The sequence below is a fragment of the Balaenoptera borealis genome, assembly GCF_965194805.1.
Source record: "Balaenoptera borealis genome assembly, chromosome: 3".
Classification (NCBI taxonomy): Eukaryota; Metazoa; Chordata; class Mammalia; order Artiodactyla; family Balaenopteridae; genus Balaenoptera; species Balaenoptera borealis.
The window spans coordinates 31,548,423-31,573,225 of record NC_138866.1 but is presented as its reverse complement, the minus strand read 5'-3'; the positions used below and the strand labels follow the sequence as shown (position 1 = coordinate 31,573,225).

Genomic DNA, 24,803 nt, shown 5'->3' with positions numbered 1-24,803 from the left:
AGTATATACTTAGTGAATGAATAGATCCATGAATAAATATGCAAAAATAGAAGGCATAATAGCCAGTGATTTCTCCCACTCTTGGCAGTGTTCAGACGGAGCATCCCATCTGTCAGGGATGCTGTGAGCAAGGTTTTTCCAATTTGAGTTATATGAACAAAATGTAATCCCCCCTGAGGAGGACACACTTCACTGGAGAACAGTGACAGAAAACCAAATTACAACAAAACGAGTCCTAGATTTGGAAGCATGTGGAATGTGCCAAGAGAGTACAGAGGAAGGAAGGTCAAGTGCTGCCTGGGATCATCAGGGCCAGCTTCATGGACCAGGCAACTTTAGATCTAGGATTTGAAGAATGAATAGGAGTTAACTGGGTCGGAGCCAGTGCACCTCAAACAAAGGTAAGAGAAAGCCATGCTAAAGAGCACGTCAGCCTCAACAAGCAGTGTCTGTTTAAAGAACAGTGAGCACAGTGTCTGAAGGACAGGGCACTTGAGAGAAGCTGCACAAATAAGTGAGAAATAGTTTGTAAAAGGCCTTGTACGCCCAGCCAAGGTATTGGGGCATTATCTTGGAGGTAATAAGGAACCACTGAAAGTTTTTTAATCACAGGAGGGACAAGATCATTGTTTTTCCTTTGTATGGAGCCCTAGACTGACGACAATGTGGAAACGGGATAAGTGAACGAAAGTGGGGCAAGACTTGGGGCAGAAGACCGGTTCGGAGACTCTTGAGGTATGTGAGTGAGACATGATCAGAACCTGAGCACAGGCAATGAGAGCGGGCCTGCTGAGGAGAGGCAGGGGTTTAGAACTTTTTCAAAAGTAGAATCCATACATGTTGAGGACTAATTGAAAATAGAAAATGATGACGAAAAAGAGATGAAGAGCCACAGGCAGGACCAAACCACATCAGGCACCTTTGTCATCCCACTGGTCCCACAAGCGTTCTCCTGATTCAGGGATCTCCAGGCCCAAAGAAATGGGAGCTGAAAAATTCAACACAAATCCGTCGAACTTAGATACCTGTTTAGCTTTAGGAATATCCTGTGACTGTAAGACAAATGAGGCCAGGAGAGTTCTGGGCTCTCCAGAAAGACAACAAGAAGGCCCCAGAGCTCCACCAAGGCACCAGAATGCTCCTCAGTCTAGTCAAGGTAATAACCATGTGTTGGCTCAATAGTCCTGACTGTGATAAGTTCAGGAGATACGGAGATGAGACAGGTCTGGTCCCTGCTGTGGAGAAGTGCACAGAAAAGTACACAAGATCGGTTTCCAAATGTGAGCACAGGGTTTTAGGAATTACCAACACTGACTGAGAATATCCATTCCACCACCCCACACTGCCCCGGAAGTGGTGGAGTCAGATTTCTCACATCTCTTTCAAAGGAGAATGCAGTTTTACACAGAAGAAAATGAACTCATAAAATGCACTGCCCCTCCAAAATACTGCCAGCTAGAAAAGTAAAAAGTATTTTTAAAAGATCCAAAATACCAAGATGAACTCAAATCCTAGTGTGGGTTACAAGAGAGCCTGATTCTGCTCATTGATTCATGAAAAAGTTTGTCAGGCATTTACTATGTGCCCATCACAGTTGTAGGTTCTTTGAAGGTCATTTCTGCCTCGATGTGTTCTCAAGTTTATTGGGTGCCAAATGCGTGTCACATTCTGTTCCAGCTACTAGGTCCAATATTACCTCACCTGGACTACGGCAAAGCTGCCAGTCTTGCCACATCTCTTACAGTCTACGCTCCAGAAAAACAGCCACCGTGTCTTTTTAAAATGTAAATCAGATACAGTAAGTCCCCAACATACGAATGAGTTCCGTTCCGAGAGTGCGTTCCTAAGTCCAATTTGTTCGTAAGTCCAACAAAGTCAGCCTATGTACCCAACTGACACAGTAGGCTATATAGTACTGTACTGTAAGAAGTTTATAAAACTTTTCACACAAATAATGCATAAAAAACAAACAACACAAAAAATAAAATCATTTTTAATCTTACAAGTGCAGTACCTTGAAAAGTACCGTAGTACAGTGCAACAGTTGGCATACAGGGGCTGCCATCGAGTGAACAGGCTAGAAGAATTACTGACTGGAGGAGGGAGAGGAGGTGGTAGATGGTAGAGCTGAAGGATCGTCAGCAATAGGAGACAAGCTGCAATTTCACTCACGCGTGACATTGATGGAACGCTTGTTCGAATCTTTGAAAGTTCGCAACTTGAAGGTTCATATGTAGGGGACTTACTGTAGATCATGCCATTCTTTGCAACCTTCTCTTTCTGCAGAACTCCCCACCCCCTACTGACTTCTAACTTCCCACCCTCACCTCCCACCACTTCGTTTTGCTGCCGCTATACTCCACTCCAGCTATGGTGAAGTTCCCTGAAGTTTCTAGAACACATCCAGCATGTACCTGCCCTAGGACCTTTGCATTTACTGTTCCCTCTGCTGGCAACACCTCTACCCTAAAGATCTCTATAGATCACTTTTTGATCTCATTCAGGTCTCAGATGCCGCCTTCTCAGAGGCTTCCTGCCCTCATCTTAACTAAATATGATCCTATCCTTCCCCCTCAGCACTCTGTCACACCACTTTTCCTTTTCTTTCTTTCTTTTTTTTGGCCGCACCGAGCGGCATGCAGGATCTTGGCTCCCCGACCAGGATCGAACCCGTGCCCCCTGAAGTGGAAGCATGGAATCTTAACCACTGGACCTCCAGGGAAGTCCCACTCTTCCTTTTCTTTAGAGCACACACAGTGACTGAAATCATCATTGTTTTTCTGTTTGTTCACTGGTTTATCATAGAACATAAACTCCATGGGAGCAGAAAACTTGGTCTTTTGATTCACCACAGTATTCTCAGGGCCTTGACTGGAGCCTGACAGAGTGAGTGTCAGTATTTCTTGAGGAGATCAATGCTCACTCTGCAGGAATAAGCATTTTTGGAAAGATGCACCTGTGAGGGGAGATGTCAAGCTTCCTGGGAAGCCTTGGGGTAGAAAGGTAAATGGTTAAAGCCAATGACCTCAGAGAACAGCCAGTTTTGTTCGTTTGAAAGCACCAATAGGACCACAGTAGTATCTGGAGGGTGGTTGTGAGGATGTTTCTAAGCACATTTCATTCTCTCCACCTTAGCCCTCTCATGGGCACCTTACTTTTCCTCCAGAGTGTGTGGCCTCATGATAACCAACATTCATAGTACACTATTCACTCAACAAATCTCCAGTGATAGTCTGTAGCAACAATTGACAAAGGCCTTCTCACTCACATGATCTCATTTAATCCTCATGAGGTTGTTCATACAGATGAAGAAACAGAGGCTCAGTTCACTGCCTAGAGTTTCCAAGCCAAGAAATAATGAAGCCAGAACCAAACCTTGGTCCTCCAGCTGCCAGGGGTCTCCTTCCGCCAAGCCTGAAAAAGTATCATGTCAGGCAAGACCAAGAGAAAACATCCCCTGTCACTGAAAGGAAATCAGGGCTGGGCCAGGGGCCCAGGACAGCCTGAGGGGGCATTGTTCCCGCCCCTCCCTGTTCCCCAGAGAAAACCACTTGGGCTCTACCTTTTGGAATTATCCACAGAGAGAGGGCTGACATCCCTCTGCCCTGTTGCCTACCCATCAAGGGGAAGCTGGTGATTAGCTGCTTTTATGTACCTTTTCCTCAGCACATTCTCCAGGAGGCTGATTTATTTTAATGCCATTTAATTTCTCTTAATTTTTAAATGTTAAAATATGGGATTAGGTCATATCATTGCCCAAATGAAGAGCAAATGGACTCCGGCAAGCACTCAAAGTACTCTCTCTGACACGTGGCTGGGGGACTTTCTTGTACACTCAACTCCTGGGGTGTTCTGGGGCCTCCTTTCACAAGAGGGTACTAGAAGCAGACTCCTAGGACTCCCAGCAGATCCAGATGCTGTCTTGACAGCTGTGCTTTCTCCCCACCCCTCTAATGATTCTCCTCGAAGTTGACTCCCCCATTAGTTCCTTCTGAGAGGCTGGAAGGCACAGACTCAAGATGATTCTTCCCGAATCCTAGGGGAGAGAGTACAGTGGTATGGTAGGCAGTGAGCAGAGCCTCTGGAAAGCCGCTGGACAAAGTGATTCCACGTAGACTCTCAACAGAGTCTACACGGATTCAAATACATCCTTCCTGGATGGAAAAGGAAAAGCAGAAGCACAGGAATTGAGACAGAATTGTCTGGAGCATTTGGGAACCGAGCACTACTAGTCATTCTGAGAATGGCCCAGAGTGTCGCAGTGGGAAGGGACTCCACACAGGAGTGCCAACCTCGGGCCATCAGGGCCCTTAACCAGCTCAGGATGTCTTGTAGGCTAAACATCCAGATAGTTGGGTTGGCTACTCATTTGACCTCTAGAGACCCAATGTGATAACAAATTGGGGGCTTCAAATTGCAGCTGGAAGGTTCTGAAACAAAAGAGGCGGTCAGCACGAATATTCTTAGTAGGAGGTGATCTCTAGGCTGTGGAACAAGACCCACAGAACACAGAATTGTCAGGTCAGGGAGGTAGCTTAAAATCAGCGCATCTAACATAGCCTTTTTTTAAGCGTAACGAATGTGAGGCCCAGAGAGAAGAAGTGGGTCTTGCCTGTAGTTGTCAGAAGCGATAATAACTAGAATATAATGTTCTTGCTACCCGTTCAATGCATCTTCTGTGATACCACATTGCTTGCTCCTGGTTTGATTTTTTGACTCCATCACTGTTTCCTTTTATGATAAATAGGACAGATTCCTTTCTTGACCTTGTTTCACATGCCTCAAAAGTGAGGCAGGTTATTCATTTCTTCACTTCTCCATTTTTCATTGAACACCCACTGTGTTTCAGGCATCATGCAACAAGGAGTGGGAGAGAGAAAAAGGACTTGGTCCAGGAAGGAAAGTAAGTCACAAGACAAAAAAAAAATTTTTTTAATAATTTTAAAAATCTGCATTTCAATAAATATAAGGGTCTCATGAAAAACAGATGCTGTGTTATAAATATTCAGAATAGGAGACTGCTTCTCCACAAAGCCTTCCCATCAGAAAGAGGTATTTGAACTGAAAACTGAAGAACGGGTAGGATTCTTAGTGAAAGGTAAACCATGAACAAAGGCACAGAAGAAGAAAGGACAAGTGTACTTATATGCCTACATGGGAATTGTAAAAAGTGAGACTATAAGTGGAGTGGTGAACCAGGCCACGGAGGCCCTTGAATACCAGGAGTTGGACTGCTGCAAAAAATGGAAGGACCGTCAGGATTTTTTTGTGTGGGAAAATGACAAGCCTAGAATGGTGTTTTAGGAGGGGAATCTCGTAACAGTCGCTAAAATGAATTGAAGGACCGGGAGAATGAAGTTGGGAAGATGTTAGAAAGTTATTGTTTATAGTATCATAATAATAATTACTTCATACAGGTATGGTAAGGATTGAATGGGAAAAATCAATGTTAGGCACCTTGCAACAGATTCTGTTGCAAACATACAAATGTTGGCTGCTATAATAATAATAATTATTATAATTATCATTATTATTATGTAAGATGTTATCAACTCTGTACTGAGGTAGTGGTAGTAGGGATGGAGAAGAGAGGAATGAACTTAACAGACATACGATAGTCCCCCTTCATCTTTGTGGGATAAATTCCAAGACCCCCAGTGGATGCCTGAAACTGCAGATAGTACTTAACTCTACATATAGTACGTTTTTTTCCTGTACATACATGCTTATAGTTGAATTTACAAATTAGGCCCAGTAAGAGATTAACAATAACTAATAATAAAATAGAACAATTATAACAATACACTTTAATAAAAGTTATGTGAATGTAGTCTTTTTCTCTCTCGCTCAAAATATCTTATAGTACACATTTAATGCTTTTTCCATCTTAACAAAGCACTTTATCACGCACCGTGGCTGTAACTTCTGTAGTGTGAGAGAGGTGCGACAGCAAAACTAGCATGAATTTCTTTTTCCTTCCCAATTTCATGGTTCTTACCGTAGATCTTAGCAACCTCAGCATAGGATTTTTTCTTTCCTTATTAAGTGGTGAACTTGCGCTTTTTCACTTAAAGGAAGCACTTCGCGGCTTCTCTTTGGCACATCCGAATTGCCAGCATCACCATTCTTGTGCTTTGGGGCCATGATTAAGTAAAATAAGGGTCCCTTGAACACAAGCACTGCGATTCCGCGACAGTCGATCTGATAACTGAGCCGGCTACAAAGTGACTAATGGGCAGGGATACGCTGGACAAAGTGATGGTTCACATCCGGGGAGGGATGGGCCCAGGATGGCACCAGATTTCATCACTCAAAACAGTGCACAATTTAAGACTTATGAATTGTTTATTTCTGGAATTTTCCATTAAATATTTTCGGACCAAAGTTGACGGGTAACTGAAACCGCAAAGAGTGAAAGTGTGGTTAAGGGAGGACTACTGTTCTCGGATAACAAGGGGGCGGAGTCATAGGTAAACTTGGGGACTTCCAGCCAGGGTGACCGGAAGTTGTCTGATGCCATCAATAGAAAGCGGGAAGTCAGGAAGAGCAACTCCTAAGGACAGAGATGTCAGTTTAGCAAAGATTCAGTTTGAGGGGCTGACAGGACATCCTGTGGGAGATATTGTGCAAGTGGCTGGAAACAAGCTGCTGGGCTTGGAGAGCTAGAGTCCTTGACTGAGAATTCTCCACGCACAAACCACTAAGGAAGATGCTGAGGGATAAGGTAGAAGGGGAAAACTGGGAGGGAGGAGAGGATCTTGGAGAGGAGGTGGAAGAGGGACCACCTAGAGAGTAAGTGGAGAGTTCAGTGTGATAGAAGCCAAGAGGAGAAAGTTTCAAGGAGCTAATGATCATTCTTATCTGACGGGCATTGGGGGGAATCAGGAATAAGTTATTATGTTTGGGAGAATGAGAAGTGCTTGGTGGGTGATAGTTGGGCAGGAGGTAGAAAAAAGTGAGAAAGCAAGGGGCTAAGTGAATGAATGAGTGATGGGGAAATAGACACAGATGTCTACTCTAAAATTTCAAGAGTCTGTTGAAAGCAAGATGGGAAGAGAAAATGACGGGGGAGGAATTGAACAGAGTGATATTCTTGTCAGGATGGGGTTTGTTGAGCATGCTTACAGTTAGAAGGAGGAGATTCAATGCTGAAAAAGAGAGAGCTCAGGGCAAGTTTATGAAGGCAGGGCAGGAGGGCCACTGTGCAGGAAGGGAAGGGAGAGCTTTTTTTTACTGTGAGACCAGTGACAAGTAAGGATGAGGGACAAAGTTGAGAGATCAGGGGGCAAAGGAAGAGTGTTGGCCAAGCTCACACTGTTTGGCTTCATTCTCTAGGATGAACAAAGCAGTGCATGACTGGGAGGTCCTCTCCTCAAGTGATTTGGAAATGGCCACATGTAAGCCAGGGCAGGAAAACAGTTTCCAGTCCCACTTCTGGATCCAGTCCCTACATGACCCAGCGTTCCTGTATACAACCAGGAAAGCACTATTTGTCATTCAGCTATCAAGGCAGTAAATGCTATCTGGCCCATTCCAAGAGCTGTTTTCTTAATAGACACAACTCTGTATACCACATCTGAATACACTTGATTCAGGAATTAGCCTTTATTCACTCTCCATATTATAAAAAATATACATATACATACACATGTGATTCTTCCTATCTAGATGTCTTGTTCGATAGTCCCTATGGACTTCGATATGGATCTAAATCCATTACCCTCCTGCTTGAGACCTTCCCCAACCCCCAGAGACCTCAGATCTTTGGGGGTCTGCCTTGCTGGGCAGCTCAGTCGACCAGGAAGTGTGTCTTACAACTGCTGGAGCCATTTTTCCTTTCCCCTGAGGCGTCCTGCCCAGTGCTGGGTTTAGAGTGCCATCCAAAAAACAAATAGACAGGGCTTCCCTGGTGGCGCAGTGGTTGAGGATCTGCCTGCCAATGCAGGGGACACGGGTTCGAGCCCTGGTCTGGGAGGATCCCACATGCCGCGGAGCAACTAGGCCCGTGAGCCACCACTACTGAGCCTGCGCATCTGGAGTCTGTGCTCCGCAACAAGAGAGGCCGCGATAGTGAGAGGCCCGCGCACCGCGATGAAGAGTGGCCCCCACTCGCTGCAACTAGAGAAAGCCCTCGCACAGAAACGAAGACCCAACACAGCCAAAAAATAAATAAATAAATAAAAACATGTCAATTCATTAAAAAAACAAACAAAAAAAGCCAAAACAAATAGACAACCACACATAAACCAATCTCATTAAAGAAAATAGGGAAATTTCTTCCTAGAAGGACAGCTTTGGTTTGTACGCTAAAACAGAAAGAGGAACCCCCTAACCCTCCCTCACAGGCCACCAGGATGACCATGCACTTGGGTTTCTACAACAGCCCCCTAACTCCCTACCTCCCTCTCTCTACATTCTGGTCTCAACATATTATCTAAAATGCAAATCTGACCACGCACTACAGTTCTAAAAACCTTCCTAAACCCCCTGGAAACTCAGTGGAAATCCTTAGCATCGAGTACAAACCCTTCAAGGTTTGGCCCCTAGAGCTTCTCTAAACTCATCTCCCCGAATTTTACCCTCAGTCTTCAGTCATTTGGAAGGGCTCTTGTCCACTTTAGGCCTTTGCATACTGATCCCTTCACTCAAAGCACTTTCTCCACCACCTCTCCCCTCCCTGCTTTCACCAAAGCCGACTCCTCCCTATCCTGTCTTTCTGGAATTAACTGTCCCTAGAAGTTCTCCTAGGGACAGCACCCCGGATTTACCCTCCCCTGAAAGGATTCACTTTATATGTTAATTATGTGTTCCCTACTTGGTTACCCCTGCTGGAACGAATGTATATTTACGAGGAAAGGGACCATTCTATTCTATTTGCCTCAGTACCTAGCAAATGCCTGGCAGAGTAGGTTGTTGAATATTTATTGAATAAATAACTGACTGAATGAATAAATGAAGGCTTTCTCTTTTGGAGTCTTATGTATTTCTGAACCTCCTCGAATGTTTGAACCTCTAAGCAAAGCAACCAGGCTTGAGCGCAAAGGGAGTTATTCTCTCTTCTTATCTGACCTTGGTAGCTTGAAGAGAAGCCGAAGTGTGTGACACATTCCCCCAAATCCATACTGTGGGCAGTGACTGGACCATGCAGGCTGAGGAACAATGCCCACAATGACTACCCACGGACAATAGCAGCAACTATGCCAGGGACGGTACAAGGGACCGCCTCGCACGGGGACAGGGCAGGGCTGGGCAAAAGGACACTCCCTCGGCTTCAGGGTCCCAGCCCAGGGACAAGCCCAGGGGAAGGGCGTGTTTTTTACAGGGTCAGTTTGCTAACCCTATTCTTCCTTCTCTGACCAGGAGACTCTGGGGTGCAGTGCAAGAGACGCCCAAGTAGAGATCAGAGGGGCAGGAGCGGAGAGGAGAGGTAACTTATTCCTCCAAGTCCATTCATTCACCCAGCGTTGACTGAGTAGCTCCTCTATGCCAGGCACAGTGCCAGGCCCTGGGGATACAATTGTGAATAAACACCAGCTATCTTTCCTCCCTTCATGCAGCTTACTGTCCAGAGGCGTGACCGGCATTACTCAATCACATAAGTAAATTGAATGTGCATCTTTAAATTACTTCAAAATATTAGGTTCAAGTTTTGAGTGTGTAAAATAAGGGGATCTGGCCTAGTCAGGGAAGGTACGGAAGGCTTCCTTGAGAAAGTCACCAATGAACTAAGGGCTGAAGGACGAATAGGAGTACATTAGAGAAGGACGGAGTTGGAATTTAGGAGTGCTGGAAGAGCAAAAAAGCATTCCAGGTGGAGGAAACCACATGAACAGCCTTCCCATCTTCATTAAGTTCGAGAACCACTTCAACTAAGTTCAGTTCTACAGGTCCCACCTTCTTCTTTTCAACCCCTTATCTATATTTTATTTAAAGGAAAAGGAAGTTGTGGAGTGGACTTGTACGTGCAGACTGCAGACAGGAATTGCAGACTGCAGGGAGGGGTTGGTGGGCCACACCTGGTCACCCCCAGCTCTGATGCTCAACCGTCTTCACGTGGAGAGCTGCAAGGCATGAAGGGGCAGGTTCCTCTCAAACTTGGATCCAGTGAGGCCGGCAACAAGAAGGGCTGGCAGGTGGACAGGCGCCCAGACAGAGTGAGCTGATCCCCTCTGTCAGGGAGAGCAGGGCGCAGCAGCTATATTTGAAAATCGAGGTAAACAAGAGCTCAGCTCGAGTGGACAGGGCACAACAGCTGCGGAGATTAATCACACGCGGCTGCGAGGCACCGGGTCGCCCCAAGGCCCAGAGGCTTCCCTTTCGTGTCCCACCAGGAGGCCGGATGTGCTCCTATCACTTCCCCACAACTCCCTCCGCTTGGGGTGTTTCTCCCCCACCTAAGAGCTTGGAGCCTTGCTCCCAGCTGCGGCCTGCCTTTCTGCTAAACTAGCCCCAGTTTCAGTCTTTCTGCCCAGGGGACCGAACCACCAAACCTTCTGGGTTTGTCTTTTAATCATCAGGAGCTAGAGAGCCAGAGAGTGAGAGACAGAGAGAGACAGGCGGCAGGCAGGCGGGTAGGGCGCGCGGAAATTTATGGCACTGCATTAAAGGCGTTTGTTCTATTTAAAGCCCCCACCCCCTCCCTCCACGGTTAAAAATAAAACGCAATGAATAAAGAGGAAAGATAGCTTTTTTTCCCCCCGGGAACAAATTGCTTTCTTCATCTCCTCCAATGGCTCGGGTCCTCGGGGCAGGTCAGGCAGGGTCTGCAGGAGCAGGCTAGTCTCTGAATGAGGGCCTGTGGCTGTATGCGTGCGTGTGTGTGTGTGTGCGTGCGTGTGTGTGTGTGTGTGTGTCTGTGTGGTGGTGAGGGGTGTGTAGGCGGGGAGAGGGGGGGGGGGTACGGATTAGGGCGAGGTAGTTACACACTTCACCGCTCTCCACCCGGCCCCGGCCCGCCCAGACCACCGCGTACGGGAGAACAGAGGCCGGGAGAAACCCTCCTTCTCCCCGCCCCCTTGGCCGCCGCGGGCTGGTGCGCTGGGGCTGCAGTTCCCGACCCGCGGCAGTGGAGTCCAGAGGTTGGGTGCGCGCGTGCGTTTGCACCCGCGGGCGCGCGCCGAGCGGGTAACGCGCTCCCCTCCTGGCCCCCAAACCCGGCGGGCGCTCACCACCCCGGGAGCTCAGCACGCCCTGGCGCAGCCCGCACACACATGCACACATTCATCCAGCATGCAGCACAGCACTCAGCCTCCCTGACGCGCCCCCGCCGGTAACCCCACAAACCCACGACCCGACTGCACGCACAAGCCCAAGCATCTCTTTCTGCGCTGCCCCCCGCACCCCCCGGTAGACGCTCACTCCGCCAGAACGCCATCCCCCCCGCCCCCAGCACCGCAGGCAGCCCAGTACACTTTCCGGGGCACCCTCCCCCCCACCTCTTCTGACACTCAACCCGCAGGAAGGCAGTTCATAGGAATGATCTTGAGAAAGAACTTAATTAGCACCATTACTCACAAGCAGGAACCCTCACGGGGATATCCCCAACCCCCCGACTTCTGCCTCCCCGGCCTCGGCCGCCCGTTGAGGGGGAAGGGCAGGAGGCTCACCCCGTCACTCACCGTTTCCTCTCGATCTCCCGGGAGGGGTGGGCAAGTGAGGGGGGTGAGGAAGGTGCGCGATGCCCCCGCCGCCGGGCTCCTCACCGGCCGCAGCGGCTCATCGCCCCCGCGGGCTGCCCGCCGGCCGCAGCCGCGTCCGGGGCATGTCAGTCTGCCGCCGCCGCCCACCGGCCGGGCTCGTGGGCTAGCGGCTTTCAGGGAGCTGCGGGGCAGCGCATCCGGAGTGCGAGGGCTGGGGCCAGAGCAGGGGGCCTGGGGAGGGGTCCCTCGGCGCTGTTTTAAGGAGCAGAGAGAACCGCTCCGAAGACCCCCCCGGAAAACCCCGACCCGGGGGCGGACTCGGGACTAAGCCCCGAAGAGGCCCGGAGTCCCGGCCGCAGGCAGCGAGGGGATCCCTGCCGGGAGGGGCAAGAAGGCGAGCGGCTCGGCGCGCCCTGGCGGCTCCGAGGGCCCGGGGCTTGCGGTCGCGGCGCCGGGGCTTTCCCGGGGCTGGGAGCGCGCCGGCTCACCGCCTTGCACGCCGTCACCGCGGGACTCGTCTCGGCCTCGTCGCGCGGAGGGGACGCGCGGAGGGTCTGGTTTCTGGGCGAGCCGAGAGCTTTGCCCATTAAGCTGCAGGAAGAAGCCAAATCAAAAAGCCAATCTCCAAGCCTCCAAACCCAACGTCACCCTATCAGCTGGGAGCGAGAGAGCTGCACGGAATCACAAGCCGCGCATATTTATCCTCGCGCGCCGATGGGGGTAATTTTCAGAGAGCTTCCCGACCAGCAGCGAGGAAGCCGAGTCCGGCTGTCGCGTCCAGAGAGCCCCAAGGACCAAGTGCAGACGGAACCCGTAGCCCGCGGCCACCCACCCAATCTTTGGAGCCTGGCGCCCGGCGCCTACCGGCCAGGGGTAGTTCCAAGACGGCGGCGCGTCCTGACCTGGATTCCGTGGAGTCCGGAGTTCCGGGCAGCGGCGGGGAGGGCGGGCAGGCGGGAGCGTAGCGCCGGCTTTCCCCTTGTCCTCAGGAGACGCCGCCTGCAATCCCGAAATTAAGTCTCTACCAAACACATCTGTGGTTTTTAAATATAGCAGGGGACGATTACCCAGGCAGGGTCCACCCAGGCCTAGGGGAGGAGTTGAGGGGGTATGGAGGGTGGCAGTGGAGGGGAAATAAAACTCCCTCCCCCCCCCCCTTTTTTTTTTTCCATCTGTACTTGGTGCAGAACTCAGTCTGTCATTTTCTCAACCCAAATCAAACAACAGCTGTGACAGACGCTTGGGTGAGCCCTGGTATGTTGGTTTTGGGGTTTTTAAGGCTAAAAATAAGAGGGGGCTGTCTCCCAAATTGCTGATTCCTCTGGGCCTGGAGTCTGGAAGAGAGATGGTCCTTTGATGCAGCAACAGAACTAGGGTTTGGGGCTTGGCTCACGCAAAGTGTACACACGTAGCCTTAAATCAGATGCCTATAATTTCTGCTATATTTGTCAGGCTTGGTCCTGGAGGCATGCGGGGTGGGCAGGCCTCTCCTAAGAATGGGGTTTCACATCCCTAGTGTATGGATGACATTAGGCAGATCTAAAATAAGCATGGTGGCTGGCCTTTTGAGGAGACACTAGTGCAGATTCTGGGACAGAACATACGGGAGGGAAGTTGTTGCTCTCAGGCCTTTACTGCCTGAAGCCGAATATGATGGGGCAACAAGTGAGAATAATATACTAAGCAAGTGTCAGCACCTCCTTAGGGCCAGGCGCCCTGCTAACGAATTTGATTGCCGAATTTCATGTCATCCTCCCAAAACTCTATGAGATAGGTACAATTACAAACTCCATTTTCTCTTGAGGAAATTGAGCCTTAGAGAGGTTAAATAACCATCCCAAGGCCACAAGCAGCAGAACCAAGGATTGGAATAAGGTGGAATCCACTGGAGTTTCACTGATAACTGCAACAGTATGTGCAAATTCCCAGATCCTTGGCTCTCCTGAGGACTGCTCTGAAACAAGGTTTGGTCCAAAGAGATTAAGTGGGCATAGGAGTTAGAGAGCGTCTGAGTTTGGCATGGTGTGTGGGTTCTTTCCTGGTCCCTTGAACAATGCTACTTCAGCAAATCCCGTGGTGGTTTCAGTGCTGAGTCTGAGTCCTGGATATCCTCAGTCCTAACTGAGCGCTGTGGTCTCAGATCCCTGAGCATTTTGGGGCCTTGAATCCAGTTAAGGGCTGAGACACTGACTCTGTAAGACTTCAGTAACTCCTAACATTGTGGGATTTCAGCTTATGTCAATTGGTGGGATTTACCGTGTGTCTGTTTCTGTGGAGACCCATGATGCTGACAGGTCTATAGTCAAGACCGAGAGTTGGCTGGTGGCCCATAAATTGGTGTGGCTTTTAGGGAGGGCAGTTTTGGAAGACATATCAAATTCCTTCAAAAATGTGAACCTCTTTTGCCTCAGTAATTTTACTGGTAGAAATTTATGCTGTGGCAATAATTAAGGATGTGCTCAAATATTAGTTACAAGGATATTCATGGTAGTGAAATTTATAAGAGTGAAAAATTGGAAGCATCTTAATTTTCCAACAGAGAGAATTGGTTGAGTAGATCATGTTACATTGTCGTAATGGTGTATTCTACCACCATAAAAATGCTGAAGCAGTATTCTGTGCATAGACATGGAAAGATTTTCGTGATATGTTATGGAGAGAGAGAAAATAAAACAGAACGTAGAGTGTGATACTGTGTGTGTGTGAGTGCGTGTGTGTGTGTGTGTGTGTGCATGCATATGCATGCCCTGGCAGCAGAAAAATACCAAAATGGTAATGATGGTTATCTTTGGACGGTGAGATTACTGGTGATTTCTTTTTCTCTTTAAATCAACTTTATGAGGCATAATTACATAAAATAAAATTCACCTGTTTTAATGAGTTTTGACAAAAGTACGTACAAATATAACAACAACCCAAATCAAGGTACAGAACATTTTCATCTCTCCCAAAAGTTCTCGGGCCCCTTGGCAGTTTTCCCCCACCTCCCCTCAAGTAACCATTGATCTGCTTTCTGTCACTATAGATTTGATTTTGCTTCCTTTAGAATTCTTTTAGAATTTAGAAAATTCTTTTAGAATTTTCTTCTTTTTCCTATTTATATCTGTTGACATTTCTTCAATGAACATTACCCATTCACTAAAACAACATCAGAAACAATAATAATAGCATTGGTCTTGTCATTTTTTTTAGAACTATCCAAAAACCAACAGGAGCTTCCTCACTTTGTCACCTGGAGCAGGGCATTGCTGGGTAGGAAGGGGGGAGGTGAGGGAGGTGCCAAAGCATGCTCAACCACTGCTGTAGGCAGAGTGACATGTGTGGGCTCTCTGAGTTCTAGGCGGACTGAAATAACAAAGCCCGAGTCTGCATTCTGAGCCTCCATGCCCTCACCAGTAAAATTGAAGTAATATTAATAACAATAATATTCTTCTCACGGGATGGTTGAGGATTCAGTGAGCTTACAGTTTCTGGTACAGAGTAAAGCTTAATTCTCTTTCTCCCTCCAGCCCTGCTTCTCTCCCACTGTAAGTTCTGCAACCAAATTTCTCCTTTTAACACTGGACAGAGTTTCACTTTTTTTTCTCTCTCTACTACATGCATACTGGGTTGGAAAAGGGTAAATTTGATGACAACCTGCCTTTAATTTCTGCCATTGTTTCTTCCTTTATTTCTGGTTGTGCTAGAACTCAAGGGGATTTTCACAGGAAAAACAGCAGGTCAGCGATTTATTGTCAGTATTAGCAGCAAGAGCCACAGATTTTATTTTCAAGTTGGGAGGAAACTGAGGCCCAAAGAAGTGAGGGGATTCGACCCCATCACAGAGCTCAGCAAGGAATAGATAACATCTGCCCTGGAGGGGATGGTGTTCCCCACCCCCAAAGGCATATGTTGAGGTGGTGATCTCTAGGACCTCACAATGTGACTGCAAAGAGGTAATTAGGTTAAAATGGGGTCGTTAGGGTGGGCCTTAGTGGAATCACTGGTATCCTTATAAGAAGAGGACAAAGACAGACAGAGAGAAGAGCACACGAAGGCACAGCAAGAAGGCTGCCATCTGCAAGCCCAGGAGAGAGGCTTCAGAAGAAACCAAACTTGCTGACCAGACCCCAGACTGTAAGAAAATAAATTTCTTTTGTCTAAGCCACCCAGCCTGTGGTATTTTGTTGTGGCAGCCCAAGCAAACTAATACAGAATCCAAGTATTCTGGCTGATTCTATGAGTCCTTGTTATATTCCAGCTTCAAGGAGTTACCTGGGGTCATTTGGAACCTTGAAACATCCTGGATTTTACAATTTAACAAAAAGGAAGCAAGGAAACCAGCTTTTATTTAAATACCTGCTATGACACTGTGCTATGCATTTTTATATGTATTATTTCGCTCAGTAAATATTTGTGGAACACCTTCTATGTACCAGATACTATTCTAAGGGCTGGGCATACAGCTGTGAGCAATGAAGACAAAAATCCCTGCTCTCATGGAACCTACATTCTAAAGGAAGAGATAGATGATAAAAGAAAAAAATGGAAAAAATACATAGAGCATGTCAAATGGTAGGTGCTGTGGGAGAAAAATATAGCAAGGGAGGGGGTAAGGGGCATAGGGACTGCTGAGAGAGGGAGGGAAATTGCTAGACTCTTTAACTGAAGAGAGTCCTGGAAGCTTCACTGAGAAAGTGACAGTTGAGTAAGAACCTGAAGGCAGTGGGAGAGGAAGCCATGCTGATGCCTGAGGGAAGAAGGTTCCAGAACAGCAAACGCCAAGGCCGTGAGTGAAGTAGGAGTGTATCAGACTTGTTCGGGGAAAGTTACTTTATTTAGACCTCAACTCCACCTTGAGAGATGCACACTGTCCCTTTATCTAGGGAAGAAGAAATCTCAGACAGGTGAACTGACTCCCGTCAAGGTCACACACGCAAAGCAGGTACTGCCCTTCTTTCTCCAGAGGCTGGCAACACCATAGGGCAGAAGGGATGAATAGTAAGAAGGGGACATGTGGCTTCTCAGTAATGCCCCATCCTTTACCATTATGCCCCAGGACTCCACAAGTCGGGGCCTCTTGGTGCCTCTCCAAACATGGGGCCTCAGGTACTTCACAAGGAGCAGCCCTGCCTGCCTTGGCTGCCATTAGCACTCCATCACACAAGCCATATCGTTGTTGTCACAGGCCCTGGCTGTACCCAGGTACCAGCATTCCGCGGCCCTGGGATTGTACAGTCTAGGAGAGTCAGAAGCAGACAACCAAGCTGAAGTTTCAAATAAGTTCTGGAGCAGCTCTGTAGGGGAGATAAAAGTTTAATAAGCAATATTTGATAACGGGGTAGTATAGTAATAATAAAATCCTTCCTATAGTCATAATTCTCCCCTATGGGTTATGTAATTTTTAACCTTCTTATAACTTATATTTCCAAAATTTGTCACGATTTTTTTTCCTTGAATAAATTTCTTTTAATTTTATTGAAGTATAGTCGATTTACAATGTTGTGTTAATTCTGCTGTACAGCAAGGCAACTCAGTTATACATATATATTCTTTTCCATATTCTTTTCCATTATGATTTATCACAGGATATTGAGTGTAGATCCCTGTGCTATACAGTAGGACCTTCTTGTTTATTCATCCTATATATACTAATTTGCATCTGCTAATCCCAAACACCCAATCCTTCCCTTCTCCACTCCCCTTCCCCCTTGAACCACAAGGGGGTTGTCTGTGAGTCTGTTTCTGTTTCGTCAATATGTTCATTTGTGTCGTATTTTAGATTCCACATGTACGTGCTATCATATGAAATTGTCTTTTTCTTTCTGACTTATTTTGCTTAGTATGATAATCTCTAGGTCCATCCATATTGCTGCAAATGGCATTATTTCATTATTTTTTATGGCTGAGTAATATTCCATTGTATATATATGCCACATCTTCTTTATCCATTCATCTGTTGATGGACATTTAGGTTGCTTCCATGTCTTGGCTATTGTAAATAGTGCTGCTATGAACATAGGGGTGCATGTATCTTTTCGAATTATAGTTCCGTCTGGGTATATGCCCAGGAGTGGGATTACTGGATCATATGGCAACTCTATTTTTAGTTTTTTGGGGAGCCTCCATACTGTTTTCCATAATGACTGCACCAATTTACATTCCCACCAACAGTGTAAGAGGGTTCCCTTTTCTCCACACCCTCTTCAGCATTTATTATTTGTAGACTTTTTGATGATGGCCATTCTGACCAGTGTGAAATGGTACCTCATTGTAGTTTTGACTTGCATTTCTCTGATAATTAGCGATGTTGAGCATCTTTTCATGTGTCCACTGGCTATCTATATGTCTTCTTTGGAGAAATGTCTATTCTGCCCATTTTTCGATTGGGTTGTTTTTTTTTTTGGTTATTGAGTTGTATGAGCTGTTGGTATATTTTGGAAATTAAGCCCTTTTGGTCACATCATTTGCAAATATTTTCTCCTGGTAAGTAGGTTGCCTTTTCGTTTTGTTTATGGTTCCCTTTGCTGTGCAAAATCTTATAAGTTTGATTAGATCCCATTTGTTTATTTTTGCTTTTATTTTTATTGCCTTGGGAGACTGACCTAAAACACTGGTACAATTTATGTCAGAGAATGTTTTGCCTATGTTCTCTTCTAAGAGTTTTATTGTATCATGTCTTATATTTAAGTCTTTAAGCCATTTTGAGTTTATTTTTGTGTATGGTGTGAGGGAGTGTTCTAATTTCATTGATTTACCTGTGGCTGTCCAACTTTCCCAACACCACTTGCTGAAGAGACTGTCTTTTCCCCATTGTATATTCTTGCCTCCTTTGTCGAAGATTAATTGTCAATAGGTGTGTGGGTTTATTTCTGGGATCTCTATTCTGTTCCATTGATCCATATATCTGTTTTTGTGCCAATACCACACTGTTTTGATTACTGTAGCTTTGTAGTATTGTCTGAAGTCTAGGAGGGTTATGCCTCCTGCTTTGTTCTTTTTCCTAAGGATTACTTTGGCAATTCTGGGTCTTTTATGGTTCCATATAAATTTTAGGATTATTTGTCCTAGTTCTATGAAAAACGTCATGGGTAATTTGTCTTTCCCTTATTTCTTGAGATAGATACGTTACCATTGAATTTCCATCTTTCTTCTTTTTGAGTCCATGCTTATAGAGTTTTAAATTTCACTCTAAGCAGTTTTAGCTTTATTTTATAACATTTTATAGGTTGCAATTTTATTTTTCATTCAGTTTAAAACATTTTATAATTTCCACTGTGATTTTTTTTCTTTAACCCATGGGTTATTTTGGAGTGTACTTTTAAATGTCTAATATCTAGAAATTTTATCTTCTTGTTGATATCAAACTTAATTCCACTGTGTTTAAAAAACATTCTTTGTGTGACTTAAGTCTTTCAAATGTATTGAAACTTGCTTTATAACCGAGCATATGGTCATATGTTCCATATGCCTTTGGGGAAAAAATATGTATTCTGCAACTACTGGATACAGTGTTCTATGTTTCAATTAGGTCAAGTTTGTTAATTTTCATATTGTTCAAATCTATTTTTCTATTTACGTTTAATCTGCATGTTCTCTTAGCTTCTAAAAGAAATATGTTCAAATCTCTCACTAAGATTGTGGGTGAGGTCTGACAATTTGTGCATTGTATGTTTTTAAGACTATACTATAAGATGTACCCATATTTAGAATTGCTATTATCTTCCCTTTTATTGCTAGTAATGCTCCTTCCTTTTAAAGTGTTTGTCTGATATTACTGTAGCTATATCTTTCATCTGTTGGTTAGTGTTTTTATGGTCTTTTTAATGGGACTACTTTTTTTTTTGTCAACCAAAAAGAATACCAGAAACCTAACAGCTCTTCTACAGAAAGAAACGTATAATAGAAGAAAGGACCCTGAGCTGAAACTCAGAGGATGTGGGTTCTGGTCCCAACACTCCTATTATAATATCCCCATAAGTAAATTGCTTAATCATTTATGGGCCTCTGTTTCCTTATCTGTCAAATATTAAGGTGATCATATCTATGCGTATAATTAAAAATCATAAATGCTATATAAATGTCAAATAATTATATATGTTCTAAGTAAAATCACACAAAATCAGAAAGCAGCTTGCCTCCATTTTGGAACAATGAAAAGGTTTGTCTTTTCACAAATTCGTTCACAAAAATTTTTTTTCACAAATTTGTTTTTTCACATACACACAAAATATATAGACTATTCTTGGTCAGTAGGTTCCCTATTCATCCAGGTTCCTTTGTCTCAGTTCAGCCCTCACATCCTCTCCCTTCCCTCTGTGTGCACCGTGACCTTGAGAATACTCAAAGGGATAGAACTTTGTTCATCTGCCATGGAAGCAAACAGGTCTCTTTAAGAGGAGCCCCTGAATTTCATGCCTTTGAAGACTCTCTCCTTGCTGTGTTCTTCCAACCCAAATGGGCCTCTCTACATGTCTATGGGAGACTTCAGCTAGGTGGAAAGGGCTGCTCTTGGAGTCTGTGTTTCTGCCGATGGCAGGTAGATGATGATTGTCATGGAATAAAAGAATGAATGGCATGTCAGTATTAAAGCATCCTCTTGGCCCTCTCACATACAGTTTCTTTTCTCGCCATAAATTGCAATCATTTTCTTGATATTTAGTGATCTTCTTTATAAGATATAAGCCCCTTCACCTAACATTCAGCACATCCTTTTACCTCTCACACAATTTCTACATTGGTTTATGAAGATTTTTGTCACTAGACTGTGAGTTCTTTGAGGGAAACTCTTTCCACAGTAGAATAACCCAATCTGTTTGCTGATGGCTAAAGGATGAGGGAGAAGGAGCAGTCTGGCATGACTTCCAGCTGTCTGGCTTGAGAAACTCAAGGAGTGGCAGCACTGACTTAGGAAACATGGGAGGAAAAACATGTTTGGAGAACAAGGAGGGAAGGGTCATTTTGGACCTGATGAACCTGCATGATGTTCAAATGGGCAATCTCAGAGGCAGTTGGAGATGGGTGTCTCAAGCTCAGGAGACAGGTTTGGCTGCAGACACAGATTGGGGAACCATCAGCACATAGGTGGTCGTTGAAGCCGTGGGAACAGATGAGACCCCCAGAAAGAGTGTGTAGAGTTAGTTACACACTCTTTGACTCCATTTTTAGTGATTATCCCAGAGCAGGGATTAGCAAACTATGGCCTGTGACTGTTTTTGTAAGTAAAATTTTATTGGAGCACAGCAACACCTGCCTGTTTGTTTGTGTCTTGTCTATGATTGCTTCACATCACAACAGCAGAGTCTAGTAGCTGCAGCAGAGACCGTATGACCTACAAAGTGGGAAATATTTACTATCTAGCCTTTTACAGAAAAGTTTGCTGACCTAGAGACTACAACATGCACCCTTGCTTTATTATATGTAATACAAATGAGGCCGTTGAGAATCCAGTCGTAAGTTCATTGCTGCTCTTTTGCAGTAAATGGATCTCCTTGTTGCTCTTAAGTTTTTCTGTCTTTGGTTCCTAAAAGTTTTACTGTGATGTGCCTTACAGTAAAACTGGGTGTGCGTGGGTGTAGCTTTCACTGAATTTATCTTATTTGGATTTTATAGAACTTCTTGAATTTAATGTTTTTAAATGATCTTGGAGAATGTTTAGTTAGTATCCTCTTAATACTTCTGTCCTATTGTCTCTCTTCTCTTCTTTCAGAAGTCCAATTACAGGTGTGTTAAACTTTTTCAGTATGCCCCATATTTCTCCTATACTCTTTTCTGGATTTTCTGTTCTTTTTTATCTCTATGTTTTAGTCTAGATATTTTATGCTGATTTATCTTTCAATTAAATTTCCATTTTTTATAGATTCCATCTTATTATCTATTAATCACAGCTATTTTAAAGTCTTTGTATGATATCTCCAACACCTAGATTTCTTCTAAGTCTATTTCTAGATTTTGTTCCTCTCTCTCTCTCTGTATATATATAGAGAGAATGAGATGTCTATATGTATATGTATATATAGATATACACATAGATATAGATATATATATCAGTTTTTCTTGTCTCTTGGTATGCCTGGTATTTTTTGACCGAATGTTAACATTATGTGTGAAAAATTATAGAGTTAAGGTGAGTTTCTGGATTATGTTAGCTTTTTGAGAGAGGTATCACTTTCTTTGAGGGGGTGTGTGGGTAGGCTGTTAGGATCAGGATGAATCATCTCAATCCAGTTTGTATTTGAGTTTAGTTGAGACTGAGTTCCATACTGCATGAGGATTGGTCTATTTCTGGTCACTTTTATTACTCAAGGGTCACTTCCATGGTGAGCCAGGGACTTTGAAGTTTTTGTCTCCACATGGGTTAGACTGCTCAGAATTCTCCTTCATCTCTCAGTCTTGTAGTTGCCACATTCTGTTTAGCTTTTCAGTAGACCACACATCGTGGTTATGCAGAGCTTCAAGAAGAAAAGCATTAAAGAATTTAGCTCTCTTCTTGGTGTCTCCCTTCCCTCATGTTTTTTGACTCTTCAGGTCCTTAATGCCTTAGTAGCTCTCTATGATCTTCAAATCATAGCTAGAAGTGGAAATCACATTTTTTTTAATACAAAGGAAATGTATGCTGGCTCTATCAAATCAAATAATACAAATATATATAAGAAAGAGTTTAATAATTCCCCTTCCCCAATGTCTCCTTTATTGAAGTAACTAATGTTAAAGTCTAACGAGTATCCTTCCATTTCTTTATGCTCATATATGTAAATGTAGAGATTGTTTAAGACAGTTTGGGTTCGTTTTAAAAAATGGGATCACACATATACATGATGTTGCAATTTGCCACAACTTTTTATCAATGTATAAAGATGTATTTAAAAATAACTGCCTAATATTCCACATATATGTCATATTTGTTAAATCATTCCCCTGTTGATAGACATTCAAATTGTTTCTTTCTTTTTCCAACCACATAAATACTGCAGGTTATTACTACTTTCTCTATTCTTGCCAATCTAATAGGTGAAAAATGGTATTTCAATTTACCCCAAAATATTTAAAGAATTAAAAAAATATGTTTATTGAGTATTTGCATATACTCCTTTGAAAATTCTTGCATATACTCCTTTGAAAATTCTTGTTTATATCCTTTGCCCGTTTTCCGTTTCTAATGTTATCGATTTGTAGGAGTTTTCAATATAATTCATGATATGAACCCCTCATTTGCCACATGTGTTGTAAATACTTTTCCAAAGTCTATTTGCCTTTTAAGATGTTACTTATGGTATCTTTTCTCATGTAAACGTTTTATATGCATAAAATGCCCATTTTTTTCATTATGACTTCTGGATTCTGTGTTTTGCTTAAAGGCTTTCTCACTTCAATCTTATAAAAATGTTTTCCTAAAATTGATTTCCTAAAATTTTATATTTTACATTTATATATTTAATTTATCTAGTTTTTTGGTTTTTGTTTTTTTGTATGTGGTATGATGCATGGGGTCTAACTTGTTTTCCTTCAGATGCTAACTTCATCAACATAATTTACTAAATAAACTACCCTTTCCCACTTGGTCAAAAATTAAGACTCATATTCTACTTGAACCAATTTTGGATTCTGTTTCATTGATCTATTTGTCTATTATTGTGCCAAGCCCATAGCCAAGGCTTTCATCTTTCTGTAAAAATTTACTTGACTATTCTCAGCTATTCCTCCATTGACCTTTAAAATCATCATATCCAGTGTAAAAAATATCAAACTAGGATTCTGGTTGAAATTTCATTAAATATATATATATTCCTTTGGGAAGGGTAGATATTGTTATGACATTATCTCATTCTATCTTAGGAAGTTGTCACTCCATTTAGATATCTTTTTTCACATTTTAATAAGATTTTTATAGTTCTACTTATTTAGGTCTTTTGCCTTTCTTGTGAACTTTATTTCTAGGTATTTTATAGTTTGAGGTTTTATTAAAAATGGGATTTCTTCCCCCAGAAATTTAAATTTCTGTTTATTAAAACTATTAACTTTTGTATTTTAATTTTGTATCCAGTCACTTTAGTCAATTATTTTAAAAACAATAACAAACATTTATGGAGAACTAACAATGGGCTACACATTGTTTCAAACATTTTAGTGCGTTAACTCATTTAATCCTCATAATATATCTATAAGGTAGATACTATTATATCATTTCTATAGATGAGGAAACTGAGACATAAAGTAGAATTTCTTAGTCTTCCTTGGAAAACAATCTTCTAATCTGAAAATGAAAATTCTACTATTTAGCCATATTTCTGATAATTTTTTGATCTTATTGTATTGGCTAAAACTTGTAAAACAGTGTTGAATAACAGGAGAAATAATACACATTTTTGGTCTTTTTTGCTTATTTTAATAGAACTATTATAAATAGAAATTATAGGTAAACCCAAATTGATAAGGAAATATATGTTTTCAAATAATGATATAATAATTATTATTATGATTATTATTAAGGAGCAAAGAAAAAATAAAGGGATTTATATGTGCAAGTATCTTCCATTTGTGAAAGTATCTTCCATCCTTAAAGAAATCCTTGCTCAATCCCACAGCCCTGTTAAGATTTCTTCCCTCTGTAAGTAACAGAGTGCCCAACCAAGAGCGGTTTAAACCATAAGAAGAAGTCGAAAGGAAAGTGATTTCAGGGTAATTCAGCAGCTCAGTAATGTCATTAAGGATGCAAGACCTTTCTGTAATTTCCACTTAACTGTGATAGGGAAGAAAAATCTGAGGCCATACTGGGTCTGTTTCTTTTACTTTAACCTTTGTATTCTATTGCTTTTGCTACAAGTTAAGAATGTTGCCTATAGTCTGAAATATACAAGATAGCCCGTTCTCAAGTCTCTGACCTCTGAAGGTACAACACTTTCCCATTTATATAGAGAGAAAAATTTGCAGCACAGAAAATAACATTTGTCTTGTTGGAGGTTTACGGGAACATTGTTACCCAACCTACGTGGAGGGCTGCAAGAACAAAGGATTTGGACACCAAGAAGTTTGCAACAACCAACCACACCCCATCCCTTTTTCATATAAAAAAGCCTTAATTCTAACTTGTGTAAAATGGTTCTTTGGGACACTAGTGCGCCATCTTCTTGGTCTGCTGGCTTTCTGAATAAAATTGCTATATTTTGACCCAACACCTCATCTCTC

At 43.5% G+C, this 24,803-nt stretch overlaps 1 protein-coding gene across 4 annotated transcripts in view; it reads right to left on the bottom strand.

The window, feature by feature from the left end:
• SLC8A3 (solute carrier family 8 member A3) overlaps positions 1 to 24,803 on the bottom strand; it is a 270,004-nt gene that overhangs the window by 148,404 nt on the left and 96,797 nt on the right. For 2 of the 4 annotated variants that reach the window (XM_082384329.1, XM_082384326.1), the window contains exon 1: positions 11,619 to 12,493. The gene's annotated coding sequence lies outside the window, so the exon portion shown is untranslated. The other 2 variants (XM_082384328.1, XM_082384327.1) reach the window with 2 other exon arrangements.